Source organism: Puma concolor, chromosome A1 (assembly GCF_028749965.1).
Source record: "Puma concolor isolate L17-30 chromosome A1, mPumCon1.1.hap2, whole genome shotgun sequence".
Lineage (NCBI taxonomy): Eukaryota > Metazoa > Chordata > Mammalia > Carnivora > Felidae > Puma > Puma concolor.
Window position 1 is genome coordinate 170610632 of NC_141667.1, and position 20657 is coordinate 170631288.

The 20657-nt window shown below is 42.4% G+C and overlaps 1 protein-coding gene and 1 pseudogene across 8 annotated transcripts in view; both read right to left on the reverse strand.

Annotated features, from left to right (window-relative positions):
• Positions 1–20657, reverse strand: part of CLYBL (citramalyl-CoA lyase) — a 269270-nt gene that overhangs the window by 55618 nt on the left and 192995 nt on the right. The gene's annotated exons all lie outside the window — the stretch shown is intronic.
• Positions 10749–10846, reverse strand: LOC112861798 (U6 spliceosomal RNA; annotated as a pseudogene).

Here is a 20657-nt window from a genome sequence, read left to right on the forward strand (position 1 = left end):
ATGACCTGAGCCAAAGTTGGACGGACAACTAACTGACTGAGCCACTCAGGCACTCCCATGACAGAGGATCTTACTGCCTATTGCTGGCACAGGGAAGATCCAAATTCAAAATTTAAAGTGCAGTTGCTACTGAAGGTGTATCACTTTTGCACCATTGTAAAGTAGAAAAATCCTAAATCGAACCATCATAAGTTGGAGACCATCTGTATTAGACTATTTCCACAATAAAATGTTAAAAACTAGTTAATGACTTATACTATATGATTTCACTCATATGTAGAAGTTAAGAAACAAATTAACAAAAAGAGAGACAAAAAGCAGACTTTTTTAACTACTTTATTTTTTATTATTTTATTATTTTTAAAATTTTACATCCAAGTTAGTTAACATATAGTGCAACAATGATTTCAGTAGATTCCTTAATGCCCCTTACCCATTTAGACCATCCCCCCTCCCACAACCCCTCCAGTACCCTCTGTTTGTTCTCCATATTTAAGGGTCTCTTATGTTTTGTCCCTCTCCCTGTCTTTATATTATTTTTCTTCCCTTCCCTTGTGTTAATCTGTTCTGTGTCTTACAGTCCTCATGAGTGAAGTCACATGATATTTGTCTTTCTCTGACAGACTAATTTCACTTAGCATAATACCCCCTAGTTCCATCCACATAGTTGCAAATGGCCAGATTTTATTTTATTTTATTTTTTGATTGCCAAGTAGTACTCCATTGTGTATATATACCACATCTTCTTTACCCATTCATCCACTGATGGACATTTGGGCTCTTTCCATACTTTGGCTATTGGCGGTAGTGCTGCTATAAACATTGGGGTGCATGTGCCCCTTCCAAACAGCATACCTGTATCCCTTGGATAAATACCTAGTAGTGCAATTGCTGGGTCGTAGGGTAGTTCTATTTTTAATTTTTTGAGGAACCTCCATACTGTTTCCCAGAGTGGTTGCATCAGTTTGCATTCCCACCAGCAGTGCAAAAGAGATCCTCTTTCTCCGCATCCTCGTAAACATCAGTTGTTGTCTATGTTAATGTTAGCCATTCTGACAGGTGTGAGGTGGTATCTCAGTGTGGTTTTGATTTGTATTTCCCTGACGATGAGTGATGTTGAGCATTTTGTCATGTGTCGGTTGGAAAAAGCAGACTCTTAAATACAGAGAACAAACTGGTGGTTGCCTGAAGGGAGGTAGATGGTGAAGCCAGATAAAGGGGATCAAGAAAGAGTCCATTTTGATAAGCACTGAGTAATGTAATATATAGAATTGAATCATTGGGGTGCCTGGGTTGCTTACTTGGTTGAGCGTCCAACTTCAGCTCAGGTCATGATCTCATGGTTTGTGAGTCTGAGCCCTGAGTCAGGCTCTGTGCTGACAGTGTGGAGCCTGCTTGAGATTGTCTTTCCCTCTCTCTCTCTGTCCCTCCCCTGCTTGCTGTCTCTCAAAATAAATAAAAATAAACTAAAAAAAATATATATTTTTATCATCCCCAAAAGAAACTCCATACTCTTCAGCAGTTACTCCCAGATTCCCCCAACCTTCCCAGCTCTAGGCAACCATGAATCTACCTTGTTTCTCTATAGATTTGCTTATTCTGGGCATTTTATGTGAGTGGAATCATGCAATATGTGATCTTTTGAGACTAGTTTCCTTGCCTAGTACAATGTTTCAAGGTTCATCATATTGTAGCATGTATCAGTACTTCCTTATTGCCAAATAATATTCCATTGTATGGATATACCACTTAGAATGTATCTATTATCAGTTAATGAACATTTGGTTTTGGCTTTTGGCTATTAGGAGAAATGCTGCTATGAGCATTCATGTACAAGTTTTTGTGTGGTTATCTGTTTTCATTTCTCTTGGGTACATGCCTAGGAGATAGGAGAACTACTGGATTATAAGGCAACTCTATCTATGTCTAATCTTCTGAGGAACTAGTAACTATTTCCGAAGTGGCTGTGTCAATTTACATTCCAACCAGAAGTATATGAAGGTTCCAATTGCTCTATATCCTTACCAACACTTGTTATGGTCTTTTAAAAAATTAATTAATTAAAGATGTTTATTTCTTTTTGAGAAAAAGAGTCAGTGAGCGGGGGAGGGACAGAGAGCTCCCATCCAAAGTGGGCTCTGTGCTAACAGCAGAAAGCCTGATGTAGGGCTTGAACCTACAAACCATGAGATCATGACCTGAGCTGAAGTCAGATGCTTAACTAAGCCACCCAGGCACCCCTATGATCTTTCCAAAAAAATGTTTATTTATTTTGAGAGAGAAAGAGCATGAGTGGGAGAGGCGCAGAGAGAGAGGAAGGAAGAGAGAGAATCCCAAGCATGCTGTCAGAACAAAGCCTGATGTGGGGCTCAAACTCAAACCATGAGATCATGACCTGAGCAGAAATCAGGAGTCGGATGCCCAATGGACTAAGCCACCCAGGCACCCCTGGTAGTGTGGCTTTGAGGTACACTTTGCACACAACTTTAAAAAAAGATTTTTTTTTACATTTATTTATTTTCGAGAGACAGAGCACTAGCAGGGGAGGGGCAGAGAGAGAGGAAGACCCAGAATCCGAGGCAGGCTCCAGGCTCTGAGCCATCAGCACAGAGCCCAACGCGGGGCTCAAACTCAGAAACTGTGAGATCATGACCTGAGCCAAAGTCGGATGCCCAACTGACTGAGCCCCCCAGGCGACCCTGCACACAACTTTTTAAAAAGACAATTTACCTACTAAAGGCATGTGTTGCCTTTCTCCTTGTGAATAACAACTGCCATGCTCAGATTTGTCTGTGGAGCTGTGGAGTCTTCCCACTCTTACTATTTTCGTTGTTCTCACTCATCACTTGGTCTCACAGCCTCAGAGGGGCAGTGTCATAATTTCTGTTTTCTAGCAGGGCAGCAGAGGCACCAGGAGCCATGAGACTGGCTCTAGGCAGGACAATCTGTGAGTGGAGGAACAGGGTGCTTCGACATGCTTTCTCCTAAGGGGGCCACTACCCATGTCTACGTGATGCAAAGGATCCAGAGGAAATCTGAACGACATCATCACTCAGGTGTTTTGTGTACTTAAGGCCAAACATCTAGATACTTGAAAACATTTAGATAACTGATAGGATTTGTCCTCTTCTTTAAGATCGTTTGTGATTCTGAAAAGAAAATTTCCTGAATACTATCCCCAGATTCTATCTGATGTCTCTGGTCTGGTACATTTAAAACTTTTTAACCAGTAGGAGAGGGATCAATCAAATGCTATCTACTGTGCTGGGTGCTGGGAACAGGTGAGGAGGGATAGGGAAAGGTATATAAATAACTTTATATTGATATATAAATCAACAGAGGAATGTGTAATCTAGTTGTGGCAATGAAAGACCCACAGAATGAGAAGTAAAACAGTTAAAGTCAGTGGAACAGACAACAGGACTTAGAAAGGATTAGAGGCAGGAGGGGGAGCTTCAGGCTCAGACAGGGGGCAGGGGAGTTGGGGATCTCATTAGGTGCTGAGGAGAGGGCAGCACCCAGCAGAGAGCCAGGAACGGGCAGAAGGCAGAGGCAGGAACAGTGAGCAAATACAGAGGCAGATGGTCAGTACGTATGAGGTTAGGTAGGGAAGGGGCTGGCACCAGGAGATGGACAGAAAGACCAGAGATTCCCAGGTGGGCAGGGGTGAGCCCCAATTTAGGAATACAAGGGCTAAGTCCTTGTATTTGGTCCCCCTTTGAGGGAGGCAAGGGTGTTGGGGGTGGTGGGACAAGACTTGGAGTTCAGTTGAGAAAACACTCTCCATAGCGGAAGCTGCTAGTGCTCAGGCCTGGACTGGGGGAAGGTCCACCCCCGCCGCCCCTTGAGTGTTACGTGGAGAAGCTCCCTGCCCGAGCCTGTTCTGCCCACGGGCTGTCTCCATCTCCTGAGCGTGAAGCACATGCTTTTATCTCCAGAGGGCCTCTAGTCCTGAAGCTACTCAATTTTGTCTTTGGGGTGGGTGTGTTTACATAGGCCTCTGATCTGGAGAGTGCAGTGCAGGTGCAGTACAGTGCATTTTCTTGTCTGAAAAGGAAATGTAAAGTACACAAGGAGTGGGAATGAGGCCTGCCTCCCTCCCTTTTGCCTTCTAATTGGTCTCCCTCTGCCCTGTGGATGGCGAAGGTGGCTCCCTTCCCACCTGGTGTAAAACACAGCCCCAAGCAAAGCTGCCCTCTCCCTCTCAACTTGCTGGATTTGTGTTTCCCCACTTCTCTGGGTTAGAGAAGGTAATTAATTGTTTGGGTTTAAAAGCCCTCCTGCTGGGTTGCAGTCTGCATGGGAGAATGAAAGCAAACAAGCGAAAGGGAACAGTGTCATCAAAGGACTCTGCACCTACCTTTCTGCATTATAAGGACGAAAACACTGCCATTTGCCACAGGTGCCATGGACCGACCACCCACCCACCTGGGGCAGGGTCTGCGGGCCTTTCATTCTTTTTTAAGGGTAAGTCAAGAGTGATTGGTTCATGATGTAATGAGGCGGCCCTGCCAGGGTTTCAGATACATCAGGTAACAGCCATGTCACCTGTCCAGGCTGGAGCAGTTTTACTGTGATGCTCACAACTGTTTTGGCTGATGACTTCCTTCAGGTTACAAGCCCATGTGAGATACACTTCTAGTATAACTAATCCAAACTGTCCTCTAAGTATTAAGAATCAATTTTCTTAAAAAGTGAAAGCTTCACTTCTACGTGGGAAAACATCTGTTTTCCTGCCCGTCACCAATTTTGGAGGTGAATGCAGCCCACTTGTCTGCGAGGCTGCACTAAGGTAGGTTGTACAGGAGCTCCGCCATGCCGACGGTGCTGCTGGGAAATTCCTGTCTGCGTGCCAACTGCTTCAGCAACACTTCTCTAAGGTGCTGACACAAAGAATCTTGTCTCCATAAGTAGGAGGTTATAAAAGCTTACAGATAGAGTATGAATGTCTAATGATAAGGCACAAACAGCCTTGCAATTCAACAAACCAAACTAATGGGAATTTCAGCAGGTGCAAGGCCTTGGCTTCACATTTTGGGGGAAAGAAGCTTTACTCTGTGGCAGAGCAAATAGGATTCTTTAGCTTCCGTAGTGTTAATTAGTCTTCCTGGCAGCCATGAATGAAGAAATCAGGTAACTAGATAAGCTCTGTGATGGCAGAAATCAAACACAAGGAAATATTTCTTGCCGCATGCTAAACCGGACCATTATTCTCACAAACTCCTTTTAATGTCGGTGTGGCTTTAAAATGAAAAGGAATTTTAAAATCCCCTGCCTAGTATTATCAGCTTGTTCCATCTTTGTGGATTTTGATCTCTGTTCTTCAAATACACAGTCACACTTCATTTTATAGTAACTAATCACTTCATTTTCATGGTTCATTGTTGTTGTTTGTCTTGCTTCCTAATTGTTTCCCAAAGAAAGTGATAGTTAAAAAGGCTTTGTTTCTTTTAGGTGGCAAATTTACAGGTATTTTATTTTAATATTATTATTTTTAAGATTTATTTATTTAAATGTTATTTATTTTGAGAGAGAGGGAGAGAATGAACGAGCGGGGGAGGGGCAGGGAGAGAGGGAGACAGAGGATCCGAAGCAGACTCCATGCTGTCAGCGCAGAGCCCAACATGAGGCCTGAACCCAAGAACCACGAGATGGTGACCTGAGCCAAAATCAAGAGTCAGACACTTAACTGACTGAGTCACCCAGCCACCCCTTAGATTTATTTTTAAGTAATCTCTACACCCAATGTAGGGCTCGAACTCACAACCCCGAGTTCAAGAGTGATATGCTCCACCAACCGAGCCAGCCACATGCCCCCAAATTTTTAGGTATTCTAGGGAGTAGAACTTCTCCACTCTACTCTTCATCATCTTATTTTTGTTCTAAAATCAACAAGGAAAAGAGAAGAAGAATCTAATGTGGAAAATTGAAGAATGGAGGACGATAATGGCCATTAGAACATTTTATTTTTAAACAGGCACATTCTGCCCTTTGAGAACATGGTTTGGTTACAGCAAAGGGCCCTTCTCAAGGACAGAGCCACACAGGAGGAGGTTTCTCTTTGCGGTCTATGGGGGCATGCCATAATTCCTCTGAAAATGGGTCCCAAGGAGAAAGTGGCAGAGCCCAGGGTCCTCTTACCTAGCGTACCAACACCAGCTCTCCTACGATTCAATGTCTTCCTTGAGAAAATACTACTAAAACAATGCAGCGGCCCACACCACACTTCATTTTCATTGTGTTGTCCACCTTGCTTCTTGCCAGCTCTTCACGTGGAGTTTCTCAGCAGCTTCATTCCTTCACTGGTGCCAGGCAGGCTCAATGTGGAGCCACTTGGGTTTTCTTCCCTCTTTTATCACCCAGTAAATTTTCATAAAGTATTTAACGTGAGAACAAGCAGGTTAATTTACCATGCCGGAGAGCCAGGCTCTCAGAAGGCTCCTTGCAACACTGCCATGTTTTGGCGTCAGAGTCAGAGGCCTCGGTCCCAGCGGCGAGGAAGCTTGCCAGAGCCTTCTCTGTGCAGACACCAGGTGTGATTTAGCATAACAGATTGTGTGGACGTTCTGCAGCTTCTATACTCCATGCGTCAGGATCAAATTGTATCCTACGTGCTAGATGAAGATGAAAGTCTCAGGGGCTAAAAGCTCTGCCAGGAAAAGCTTCTGGACGTACATACAGGAACTGAGAACATCATCCCACCTTGCAACACATGCCTGGTTTCAGGAGCATCAAAGTCCTTCTTAACAATGTTAGTACCTTGTTGAAATGCCCTGTTATATCACAATACTGTTTTTCCCACACAATAGGGGGGCAATGAGAACCATTTTTTAAAAAATAAAAATATGCAAAAAATGGAATAAGGAAATTAAAAAACTTATTGAATCCAGCCTTCAATATATACTCAGTCAGTTGCCCAAATCATGCATGAAGTGTTGGTTGACAGTGACTTTGAACACCAGTGCTCCAGAGGTTAGCCCTTGGGATGCTGCTTAGGGAAGACTGAGCTTTGATGCTAGACAGTGCAGATCTCAGAGATGAGAACTGCATGCTCCCTGCAGATGGCAAGCTTAGTGAGCCTTGAGAAAAGGACAGGCCTGAAGCGGAGGTCAGCCCACGGGGAGAGTGGCTGAAGGCACGTGGAAAGTGATTTTAGGACAAGCTTAGCAAAAACAACTGCCAAAATTACCAGACTTCTTGTCCAGACCACTGCCATGTGCAATTTAATGCTTAGAGTGATGTGCCGTTGGTAAGTGGAGAGGACCAGTGGCATCCCAGTGCTGACTAATATGGCTTTGGAAGGAAGTATGTATGTTCACACATTCAGAATCACTGGATAGCAAGGATGTAAACTTTTTTTCTTCAGATTTTAGCATAGTTGACACGTAATGCTACATTAGTTTCAGGTGTACAACATAGTGATTCAGCTTCTCTATACATTATCACCACAAGTGTGGCTGCCAACTGTCACCCATACAACACTATTACAATATCATTGACCGTATTTCTTGTGCTATGCCTTTTATTCCTGTGACTTATTCGTTCCAGAACTGGAAGCCTGTATCTCCCACTCCCCTTTACCCATTTTGCCCATCCCCAACTCCTCTTCCCTCTGGCAACCATCAGTTTGTTCTATTTACAGGTCTGATTCTGCTTTTTGTTTATTCATTTTTTTTCAGATTCCACATATGTGTGAAGTCATATGGTATTTATCTTTCTCAGTCTGACTTATTTAACTTAGCACATAATACCATCTGGGGCCATCCATGTCACAAATGTCATGATCTCATCTTTTTTATGGCTGTGTAATATTCAATTGTATATGTGTGTGTGTGTGTGTGTGTGTGTGTGTGTGTGTATACACACACATATGCACACACTTATCTTCTTTATCCATTCATCTATCAATGGACACTTAGGTTGTTTCCATGTTTCTATATTGTAAATAATGCTGCAATAAACAGAAATGTATGTATCTTTTCAAATTAGTGTTTTTGTTTTCTTTGGGTAAATACCCAAATTTATTAATGGAATTATTGGATTATATGGTATTTCTATTTTTAATTTTTTTGAGGACCCTCTTTACTGGTTTCCACAGTGGCTGTACCAATTTACATTCCCACCAACAGTGCATAAGAGTTTCTTTCTCCACATCTTTGCCAACACTTGTTATTTCTTGTCTTTTGGAATAGTGATGTAAATGTTACACAGTTCTTTTTTTTTTAACTTTTCTTTTTTTTTTTTATATACCCTATTGGTTTTTTCCATTTATTTATCTATTTAAAAAAACAATCTCCATTCCCAACGTGGGGCTCAAACTCATGACCCCGAAGTCAAGAGTCACATGCTCTTAACTGAGCCAGCCAGCTCCACCTGATGGAGTACATTTTTTAACTTTTCAAAGGGCCTGCATCTCATCTGCTCTCACAGCAGTCCTGAGGGGTAGACAGGGCAGGTTTTATTATCCATGTTTGCCTGAAGAACATGGAGGTTACAAGAGTTAACTTTTTCAGAGACTGCACAGAGAGTCAGCAGTGGAGGTGATGCAGAACTCAAGTGTCACGGTCCCAATCCTGGGCCCTGTCTGTGGAATCCCTCCTTGCATCGCATAGGGTCTGTGACTTACCTAGTAGCCTATAATAAACTATTTTGTTTTCTGCTCTAACTTAATAGAGTAGATTCTGTGGTTGGCTACCAGGAGCCCTGAACAGTACAGGGATCATAATACACATGCTTCCCCTGCTTTTTTCACCCAACAATAGGCAGAGTACATCTCTATGAAGGAGAAAATTTCCACAATCATTTGTTATGACTGCACAGTATTCTATTGCATAGATATACCATAATTTACCTAATCAATCTCCTAATGGCTCAGAGTTTAAATTTCCCCAATGTTTTGCTATTAATTCTTTCATTTTTTCCAACACATATTTACTGAATACTGTTTATGTGCCAGGTACTATTTTAGGTAATGGAGATAACAGGTCCCTGCCTACATGGAACTTACATTCCAGTTAGGAAAGCAACTAATAAATGAGTAAACCAATAAACAATTGCAGGCTGTGGAAAGAGCTATCAAGAGGACAGAATTTAGTACCAGGATAGCATGCTAGGGGGCATTGGTACTTGAGCAGGGCAGCAAAACAGCTTCTTTGAGGAGGTGACATTTGCCCTGATACTGAAAAGATTACACACAAAGCTGTAACGAATATCCCAGAACATTCATTTCAGAGCACTTGTCTGAATATTCCCTTAGGATACATCCTAGAAGTGCAAACGCTAGGTCAAATTACACGCTCATTTAGGCTCCAAAGGACTGGCCATGAAATTCCAACTCTCACGGTCTCCCTTTATTTTTTTTTTTAATTTTTTTTTTTCAACGTTTATTTATTTTTGGGACAGAGAGAGACAGAGCATGAACGGGGGAGGGGCAGAGAGAGAGGGAGACACAGAATCGGAAACAGGCTCCAGACTCTGAGCCATCAGCCCAGAGCCCGACGCGGGGCTCGAACTCACGGACCGCGAGATCGTGACCTGGCTGAAGTCGGACGCTCAACCGACTGCGCCACCCAGGCGCCCCTCACGGTCTCCCTTTAAACCAGCTCTGGATCCAGCAAGTCTATGTTCCAACTGTGCCAATAACTGGCTCTGTAAGAGACCGGGCAGTTCCTCACTGTGCCTCGGTTTCCTCATCTGAAAAATGGGGATGATAATAATGTCCGACTCAGGGATTGGTGAGGATTCAAAATGGTGTAATATAAATGGTTAATAAAGGTTAGATTAAAAAAAAAATACATGCTCATTTTAATGTGTATACAAAACCTACTTTTTAAAAAAGGGACCATTCAAATTTAAACTCCCATTTCCTGGTGCCCACTCACTTGGGGTTGGTTCTGAGCTCATACTAGCTTTACCTGTTTTCGATAACCCAGTGTCCTCATACCAGGACTATACCCAAATGGTAACAGGGAGTGTGTCTCGTGGTTCTTATATTCCGCAATGCCAAACTGAAAAGAAAACACAGGGAGCTGGTCTCCTGGCATTAAGGAGAATCCCCGAAGGGGCCAAATTTACTCACAGATAGTGGGAGCCAGCCTGTCCACCTGTCCAATCTTAGAACTTTCATTTTGAATGAAATCAGATATTAAATATCTAGAGTCTACTTGCCTATGGGTGCTGTGGTCTTCAGGGTACCAGACTCACCACTGCCTGATTTAAAAAAAATAAATATACAGCCACCTGCTAAATATTTTTGTTCCAACTCAGAAACCCCAAACCCAGAATCTTGAATCCGTGCCTCAGCAGGAATGGAAGACCATAGGTTGTGGATGGCAAATGACTTACTGCAATCTGAAAAGGTCTATACTGCTGGTATAAAATGTGACCACATTCCGTTTCTTCCTTTACCCATCTGTTGCTGTTTTGGTCTAGGGAAGAGGATGATTTTAAAGATTTAAATTTGGACTGTGTATAAGCTGATTTCTCAAGCCACATTTAATGTATTTTGGCAACAAATGCTACTTTGGTGCTGTTTGCCTAAGAAGGCAGGATGGAGCGAGAGGTTTTGATCTTTTTTCGGGTTGTATGCATTTTTTTGTTCCCATGCCAGAGCTTTGATTGGGAGGAGGGGAAAAGTATAGAGAGTACCATAGAGGAAGGAGAAACCTTGTAGCCATGAGGCACCCAGCCTTGATGGGAGGAACTGGAGTGGACCTTCAGCTCCGGAGGCACGACAGGACTGAGGACATAAAAATAGGGAGTGCTTCACACATCTGTGTGTCATCCTTATACAGGGACTTGCTAGTCTTCTCTGTATCGTTCCAATTTTATTTTATTTTTTTTTTAATTTTTTTTTTCAACGTTTATTTATTTTTGGGACAGAGAGAGACAGAGCATGAACGGGGGAGGGGCAGAGAGAGAGGGAGACACAGAATCGGAAACAGGCTCCAGGCTCTGAGCCATCAGCCCAGAGCCTGACGCGGGGCTCGAACTCACGGACCACGAGATCGTGACCTGGCTGAAGTCGGACGCTTAACCGACTGCGCCACCCAGGCGCCCCCGTTCCAATTTTAGTATATGTGCTGCTGAAGCGAACACCAGGTTGTGTGCATTTTTGAATGGAAGTGGTTGTGATTAAGGCAGTGACATACAGATAGTGAGTTAATTTTTTTTTTTTTTAATTTTAAAGAAAGGAGAGCAAGGGATAGGGAGGAAAATGAAAGAATGAAGACTGTGAGGAAAAAGAGCTCCAGAATGTCCCCTGGTTTCTCTGTCATCTTAGGCATATTAGTCTTGTCTCCATAACCAGGTAGAGGAGATAAACTCATTCAAGTCCAACCATGAGTTGAAGCCCTCAGAGTTCCTAGGGTAGGGTGGGCACAGAACAGCTGCCCTATCTGGGAAGATTACCTAGAGAGTCAGATGGGGAAATCTGCTTGCCCTGCATATGCTCTCTCTCTCCCCATCTCTCTCTCTCTCTCTCTCACATGCACACACACCAACGCTGTTTTTTTCCATGTCTGTTAGGTTCTTGCAGTAAGAAGCAGGTGCCACATTCTTAAGTATGACAGATTCTTTCTTCTATTTTGTAAACATGATCAGTAACTGAGGTCCTAGAGTAAGAATCACAGAGAATCAGTCTTAGAGTTGGGAGGGGTCTGTCTCCCTCTCTCTGTGCCCCTCCCTGGCTCACACTGTCTCTCTCTGTCTCGTAAAAATAAATAAAATGTTAAAAAAAAAAAAGAGTTGGGAGGGGTCTTCAAAGTTACCCCCAAGAAGCTCTGTCCAGGGCAGTATGTCCTTCTATCCTCTTGGCAAGTGACTTCCCTGCTTTTGTGTAAGCATGGCCATGGGGCAGTCCTATAAATGTCTCAGGATGGTTACTGTATTTCCTAAGTGCTTGGTCTTCTAACACTCCTAGTTCTAATAGCTGTCTCTCTGAAAGCCTATGATACAGATTCAACTTCCTCTCACTGCTGAGTTGCCCTCCTCTGGACAGATTTGGCAAACGTTCTTTCTAAACTCGAAATAGGGGTCCCACTGCTCTTCATCTGGATGATATGCCCAGCCTGTGAGGGTATGACATCTGGCTGGCTGGCCAAACATTTAACTCCTAAGAAGGTTGGTAAAAAGTGTTGGTTTGCTAGGATGTTACACTAACTTTATATTCACCCATTTGCTTAACAATATGGCTTACATTATAGTGTTCTTAAATCCAGCCATTGTGAATACCAATTTTTCAGTTTTTCAAAGGGGTTTGAAGAATGTTATATGTTTAGGGGCACCCAGGTGGCTCAGTCGGTTAAGTGGCCGACTTCAGCTCAGGGCATGATCTCACTGTTCTTGAGTTTGAGCCCCATGTCAGACTCTATGCTGACAGCTCAGAGCCTGGAGCCTGCTTTGGATTCTGTGTCTCTCTTGCTCTCTGCCCCTCCCCCCACTTGTGCACACACACATGCTCTCTCTAAAAAATAAACATTAAAAAAAAGTTATATGTTTAGTAACTTATAATAATATGGGAAAAATTACCACATCTCATAAAGGTCAGTCTTTACTTTCTCCCAAAGCTAAATAACATTATATATATTCAGAATTATTCTTTTGGCAACTCATTTTTATCTGCCATGGAAAATACACCACAGATGGAGGCATTCCTGAGATAAAAGTGGGAGGTGTATGGGGCCTCAGTTTCTAAACTGACAAGATGGATTCTGAGTTTCTTTCTGGCTTTGACATTCAGCATTCTCTGCATAACTCTCCTCTGGTCAATTGCCTCAAGAGAACCCCCTCTTTCAAATAATAGAAATACACACCTTTATTACTTCTTTTTGGGTAGAAGTAAAAACATACTGCTCAATTAACGTCTCAGCTTAGTATGTATTTTATGGTAGAAAAATGAAAAATATCTAATATTTTAAGTATTCTGTAGTTTTAAATATGTAAGATTTCAATCTTTGTCATTTTGTACAGAACGATAAGTTTTTAAAAAGTTAGCTGAAATTTATTATGAGCCTTTACACATACTTCTAATATATAATTATGCATAATCAAAGAACAGATAATGCCTACCATCTATAAACTAGATTAAAGAAGCATTAATGGATATTAAAGCACTGGGATTTTGAGGACTTAAAACTAGTTTTGCAAGATGAAACATTCTGGAGATTGGTTGTACAACCATATGTATATACTTAATACTACTGAGCTGTACACTTTAAATGGCTACAATGGTGTATTTTATGTGATTTTTTTTTTACCACAACTAAAAGTATTTTAAAATGCACCCTTCTCGGGGTACCTGGCTAGCTCAGCTGGAAGAGCATGCAACTCTTGATCTCAGGATTATGAGTCTGAGCCCCACACTGGGTATAGACATGACTTAAGTAAAAAAAAAAAAAAAAAAATGCAATAAAACAGAATATGAAAAATTGCAACACAAGGTGACACATACACACAACAGGGCAGACATCACATGGTGGCTGTACAGATGTAGCAGAGACTGCTCCTGGCCCCAGCTTCCATTCTTGCCTCTTCCTTTGAGTTTTATGTCTTAAATCCTGCATGTCCCAGCCCCATGTACAGCTAGAATGTGAATGGAACAGAAGTGGTGCGTGTAATGTTTAATCCCTTAAGGAAGCCATCTGCCCTCTACTTTCTCTTCTCCCATCTCATAGGCTGGAACTCAAACACAGTATGGAGTGAGTCTCAGCCTCATAGATTAAGGTGTCATAGCAACAAGGCAGAAGCATCTTGGTCTCTCAATGGCCTGGAGGAAGAGGGCTGCCCACCCACCGGGACCACTTGCCTGCCTCTGAACAGTTAGGTGAGAGAGAAATAAACTTCTTTTGGTTTGAGCCACTGCAGCTTTGGGTCTTTTTGTTACAGTAGCTGAGCCTATACGTTTACACAGGAGAATAATCACCTGCACATGCAGCTGGCAGACTGTCTGGGAAGACATAACAATAAAGATAGGCTCTGCTACAAAGTCCGGCTTCCCAGCCTCTAAGCCCTGGGCATTGACTGGCTGTCCTTCTCCCGGTACTGGAAAATTCCTTTCTCATTGCTCTGTGTGTGTGTTGAGTTGGGAGGCATGTTCCAAAGATGGAGGGAGGAGACCCAGCAGAAACGACAGGTGGAATTTTGGAGAGAGAGAGAGAGAGAGAGAGAGAGAAAGAGAGAGAGAGAGAGAGAGAGAGAAAGAGAGAGAGAGTGTGTGTGTATAGATGATTAATTTGATTTTAGATGTGTTTGTTTAGGATTTCAATAGATAATGCCTCTTGACCATCAAAATTCTGAAACAACTGAACAAAGAGCACGAGGAAAATTAAAAACACTTCCTTTTTTTTTGATAAATGCTGATCTGAGGACACAGTTTAGTGAAAGATCATACTGACTTTCTAATACTGAACTGTGGAGTTGGACTGACCATTTTGTAGCTACAGTAGCAGCTCAAAGAGCCTAAATTTTTTTAAAATTAATGTTTATTTTTGAGAGAGAGAAAGAGAGAGAGAGAGAGCACACGAGCAGGGGAGGAGCAGAAGAGGGAGACACAGAATCCCAAGCAGGCTCCAGGCTCTAGAGCTGTCTGCACAGAGCCTAACATGGGGCTTGAACCCATGAACCATGAGATCATGACCTGAGCCAAAGTCAGACGCTCAACTGACTGGGCCACCCAGGCATCCCAGAAGCTCAAAGATTCTAATGCAATGTAACATTGGGGGCTTATTTAATCCTTTCCCTTTAAACTACAGGCGCTGGTGGAGTAAAGAATTGTAAACTGTTTAATGAAATTCTTTCATTTTTTAATTTCCCTCTCATAGCTCTTTTCTTTGATAGATTTGGTGACATATCTCACATTTACTTGACCTCCACTGGTGATCAAATGGAGCCATTGTTGATATTCTGCTTTCTTTCTATAATTACACTCCTAATTTTCATTGTGATAAGGAGTAAACAGCCACCCTGCTCTATCCACTTAAGGGATGAGTCTTGGGTTCCCCTCAGAAGGTAACTTCAGGACTGGAGAATTCTGTCTGACAATAAACTTCCTTTCCAGGATATTTCTCAGTTTTTTTTTTTTTTTAAATGTTTGTTTTTGGAGGAGAGAGAGAGAGAGACAGGGTGTGAGTGGGGGAGGGGTCTAGAGAGAGGGAAAGACACAGAATCTGAAGCAGGCTCCAGGCTCTGAGCTGTCAGCAAAAGCCTGACGCGGGACTTGAACTCATGAGATGTGATATCATGACCTGAGCTGAAGTCAGACACTTAACTGACTGAGCCACCCAGGTGCCCCTCTTGGTTTTTATATAAATCCGAACATACTGGCTCACACCTAAGCTAAGTCAGTCCTTACTACCATCTACTGAAATGGCCCTTCCAAATGTTGGTTTCTTTTACCTAGATAGCATGTATAGGTATTTAATAAGTATTTAAATAAGAAGAAAAAGAAATTGAAGGTAACGGTGGAGTCTAAAGTTCTTTCAAGAGATCATCTTAATATGTGAAAGGAGAAATAGGTAGTACACCCAGTACAAGGTGAATGTTTTCCTCGTTTTTCTAACAGAAGTGAATCATCAAGCAGAGCTGTTCAGATACTGAACTGGATTGTGAAAAACAAGCAAAAACCAATATGCTGTTATTAAAAAAATCACTCATTTGGTAATAAATCCAATATTGTCACAAACACTATAAACTGTTCATCCTCAATTGTGAACTGGTAAACTGATTAACATCATATTCTAAATTTGAAATGAAGTCTATGTTGGAGAATAGTTGTTAAAACATGTATTGGGACATAGCTGTTGAGAAAAGGCCAATGAATTCTGGCTAAAAGACCAGATAGGTGACTATTTGATAAATGTATAATAAAACAGAATTTTATTAGTACTATTACTCTATGAGCCTGGAACAGTTTAAAATGGAGAGGTTATTGAAGAGTATGTGTCTGACACAGAAACAGGTTTCTCCAGGATGGAGGAATATCAAAATGAAGCCCCTTTGTCTGATAATGGGGTGTTTCTTTCTACAAAAAATCTTAAGGGGCGCCTGGGTGGCTCAGTTGGTTAAGCGTCTGACTCTTGATTTTAGCTCAGGTCATGATCTCACAGCTTGTGAGTTCAAGCTCTGCATAGGGCAGTCTGTTGTCAGCACAGAGCCCATTTAAGATCTTCTGTACCCATCTCTCTGCCCCTCCCCCACTCACACTTTCTCAAAAATAAATAAACATTAAAAATATTTTTACTTTTGAGAGAGAGAGAGAGAGAGAGAGCAGGAGTGAAGGAGGGGCAGAGAGAGAGGGAGATACGGAATCTGAAGCAGGCTCCAGGCTCTGAGCTGTCAGCACAGAGTCCAACGTGGGGCTCGAACCCACAAACTGCAAGATCAGGCCCTGAGTCAAAGTCGGCCACTTAACCAACTGAGCCACCCAGGTGCTCCAAAACTAAAAATATTTTTTAAAAAGCTTAAGAAAACTGTGGATCATCCAGAAGGTGGAATTTATGGACAGCTATTATGTGAGCAAAAATGTTTATCTCAAAAGAGATCTAATATTCCTAATTAGTAATATTATTAATAGGGGTTTTTTTTTGTCAAGTCAGTTCTTACAGCTTTGTTTTCAATCAGCTAAAAATGTTTGATATATTACCCTAATCTACTGTCTTAATTGTACTGTTTTCTGATGTGTATTTATTTATGTCTTGAGACAGCAACTTTTTGAACCAAATTATTTACTTTGAGAGAGAGAGAGCACATCATGAGCAGGGGAGAGGCAGAGAAAGAGGAGAGTGAGAGAATCCCAAGCAGGCTCCACGCTGTCAGTGCAGAGCCTGAGGTGGGGCTCAAACCCACCAACTGTGAGATCATGACCTGAGCCAAAGTCAAGAGCAGGACGCTCAACCAACTGAGCCATCCAGGCGCCCCTAATAAGTTGTAAGTCAGTGTTCTTTGTTTTTTATTATCAGTAAGACCTACTATGAATTTAATAGGAGAAGAGATATTAGAGTTCCCAATTAATGATGTCCATCCTTTGAAATATACTCATCTGAAGTGTATTAGTTTCCTAAGGCTGCCATAACCAATTACCACAAACTCTGGTCACTTCCAACAACAGGAGTTTACCCTCTCATAGCTCTGAAAGCAGATATTTGAACTGGAGGTGTCAACAGGACAATTTCCCTCCCTGGAGAATCTTCCTGGCGGCTCCCAGCTTGTGCTGGCTGCACTGTGTGTCGCTGCATCTCTGCCTCTCTCTCCACGTGGCCTTCTCTGTGTGTCACTTGAAAGGACTCTTGACATTGGATGATCAAGGAGGATCTTATCTCAATAACCTAACTACATCTTAAGGACTCTTTTCCCAAATAAGGTTCCATTTATGGGTTCTGGGGATTAGGATATGGATGTAGCTTTTGAGAAGGCACAGTTCACTCCATTATGGTAACTGAGGTATATTATTTTAATCATTACATGCCTTAATATACTTGCATGAATATCTTCAGATGGGTGAACACCAAAAGGCTTCCAGTTCTTTATTTTTAAGTTTATTTATTTGTTTTTAAGTAATCTCTACACCCATCATGGGGCTTGAAACTACAACCCCAAGATCAAGAATTGCATGCTGTACTGACTGAGCCAGTCAGATGCCCCAAAGACTTCCAGTTCTTAGAGTCAGAAATCAACAAGCATTGGGCTGTGGTAGCCAAGAACTATAGGTTAGCTAAGAGATCACGGTACAATTACTTTATTAAGTCACAGTTAATAACAAATGAAACCACACTTGTCTAACACTTGCCATCAACACCAGATATGCTGTGCACAAGTATTGCCTGTGTTGTTTTTCACACCACTGCATTTACTAGAACTGCTGAGGGAACTGGATATATGATGTTAAAACTAAGTTGATAAACTCTTGATAGCAGTACCTTGTCAAATCAGTTCTTACAGCTTTGTTTTCAATCAGCTAAAAATGTTTGATATATTACTCTAATCTACTGTCTTAATTATACTGTTTTCTGATGTGTATTTATTTATGTCTTGAGACAGCAACTTTTTGAACCAAAATAAACCTACCAAAGAAAATGAACATGAACAGTGGAATGAATGATTCCTTAAAAGTACTACTAGAAAATATGTTAATAAAGGTGACTTCTCCCTTTTCCATCCTCCCTCCTCTCCCCACCCCTGTTGAGGTGAACAGTGCCTGGACTACTTTCAGTCCTTGGCAAGGTCTCTTGGGGTGCCATTGTATGGCAGGGGACAGGGCTTGGTACTGTCAGAGTCACAGGGTAGTTGAGTTGCACAGACCTCAGAGGTGATCTGGGACAACTCTAAGCTCACTTACGACTCCCCTCTGCAATATTTCTGGCCCGAGGGGCATCCACAACTGCTTGAATGCCTCAAAGTCCATCTCTTTGTCCTTGGCTAGCTCTAAATACTACATTGTAGACCATAGTGCTGTCTGGAGCCATATTCTGCCTCCCCACTTATGCTGTGTATCCATGCCTACTCTTTCCCTTTCTGCTGCCTACCTCCACTGAAAGAGCACTGGTTAAGGGAAAGAGCAAGATAGTACTTCTGAGTCACAGTCTTTAGGCTGTGTGCCTGGAGAAATTCTTTCTACCAACAATGCTGGCTTTTTTCCACATAAGCCTAGTAGATATCTTTCATCATCCAGAGAATGTATTTTTTAGATAGTTGGCTAAGGCTTAAATCATACAATATTGGGGCTGAAGAAAGCTCAGCAATTACCCAGTCACTTTAGAAATAATGAGATAAAAGAAATAGAAATAAATGAGATAAAAAATGTGATCAATAAATTACTGGAGGTCACTCAACATGATGGGGGCAGAGCTAGGACTACGGCCCAAGTCTTCCGATGCCTGTTTAAGCACTTTCCCACACTCTACAGGTTGTGATGCAAAGCTTGCTCCACCTCTTGAGATGTTGGCCTCACTGGTGCCATCTGATGAGACAATCAACCTCCTATGGTCTGAATGTTTGTATCTCCCTCAAATCTGTATATTGAAGCCCTAACCTCCAATGTGATGGTATTTGGAGGTAAAGCCTTTGGGAGGTGATTAGGTCATGAGGGTGAATGCCTTGGATGGGATTCGTGCCCTTAAAAGAAGAGACCCAGGAGAGATTATCTTTCTCTCTGTCATGTGAGGAAAAGTCAAGAAAACAGACATCTATGAACTAGGAAATAGACTCTTACCAGGAACCAAACTGTCTTACCCCTTGATCTTGGACTTCTGAGTCCCCAGAACCGTGAGAAATAAATGTTTGCTGTTCAAGCCACCTAGTCTATGGTACTTGTTATAGCAGCTCGAACTGACTAAGATGTAACCCACTGAATATACTCAGTGATGCTTACTGAGTGTGCTATGGGCAGACAGGGGTCTTTGCTCTTACAGAGCTTGCTCTCAGGTCAGTGAAGGATTGACAGAACCCAAAAGGCTGCAAGGCTCTGATCCAGCTTTCACATTAGGGCCTTGATTGGGACTAGGGTCACTGAGTTCAGCTCTTAATTCTTCACTGGACCCTGACAGGAAAGGTAAAGTACCTGGAGTTAATGTCCCCACTTAGAACTGTTCCTTGTCACATGTCATCATTTAAGTCCGAAGCACTTCTTGGCTTAGAAAATAAGTCTCCTTACTCCCTCTCCTGTACTCAGCTCTAATATTAAGCAGGAACCCAAGGTCCATGACAAGAACTATAAAAAAAAAATCTGTTTTTTTAAATTAAAACTCATTGTTGTCCATAAAATAAAGTATATCTCTTGGGAGCATTAAAGCTATCAACCAGCTACTTGTAAGTGAGAGAGGCATTTTCTGGTTGACACAGTAAGCGAGAAAGACCCAGATGGTGGAGCCTTTTGGCATGGACTTATCTGCTCCGGCTGTCTAATACATTTCTCCGCTGCGTTAACTCTTCCTCCATCAGAACCATCACATCAGTTTATTTCCAAGGAAGACAAAAACAGAAAGGTGTTTGTCTATAAGATTCCTATCTTCCTCCTTCAACACTGGGTAGCGCCTATTCACTGCTAGAGGCAACTGAAATGATCTGGATCCTTTGGTGATAAATCTCACAGCTCTGGCCCATGCAAGATTCAATATAGTCTCTTCCTCATGAAACAGGAAAGGGGACTAGACTTTTGGGGGCTATGTTACCTGGGCTGGACATGAGTCCTGATGAAGATTCAGAATTTATTTATTTATTTTTTTTTTAATTTTTTTTTTCAACATTTATCCATTTTTGGGACAGAGAGAGACAGAGCATGAACGGGGGAGGGGCAGAGAGAGAGGGAGACACAGAATCGGAAACAGGCTCCAGGCTCCGAGCCATCAGCCCAGAGCCTGACGCGGGGCTCGAACTCACGGACCGCGAGATCGTGACCTGGCTGAAGTCGGACGCTCAACCGACTGCGCCACTCAGGCGCCCCCAGAATTTATTTTAAAAAGGGTTTTGGATTGCTGGATGGAGCATGTTGCATGACTGCTGGCTGGAGAATGAGTCCCTTGGGCTTGAGGCCCTGTCTTCTTTCATGAGGAATCCCTGCCAATCCAGGATCTGTGAAATGCTTCCGCCAGCCAGTCTCTAATTTAGCATATGTACAAAGCCAATTTTTGGACACCATAATGGAGCCTGGCATCTCTGCACCCCTC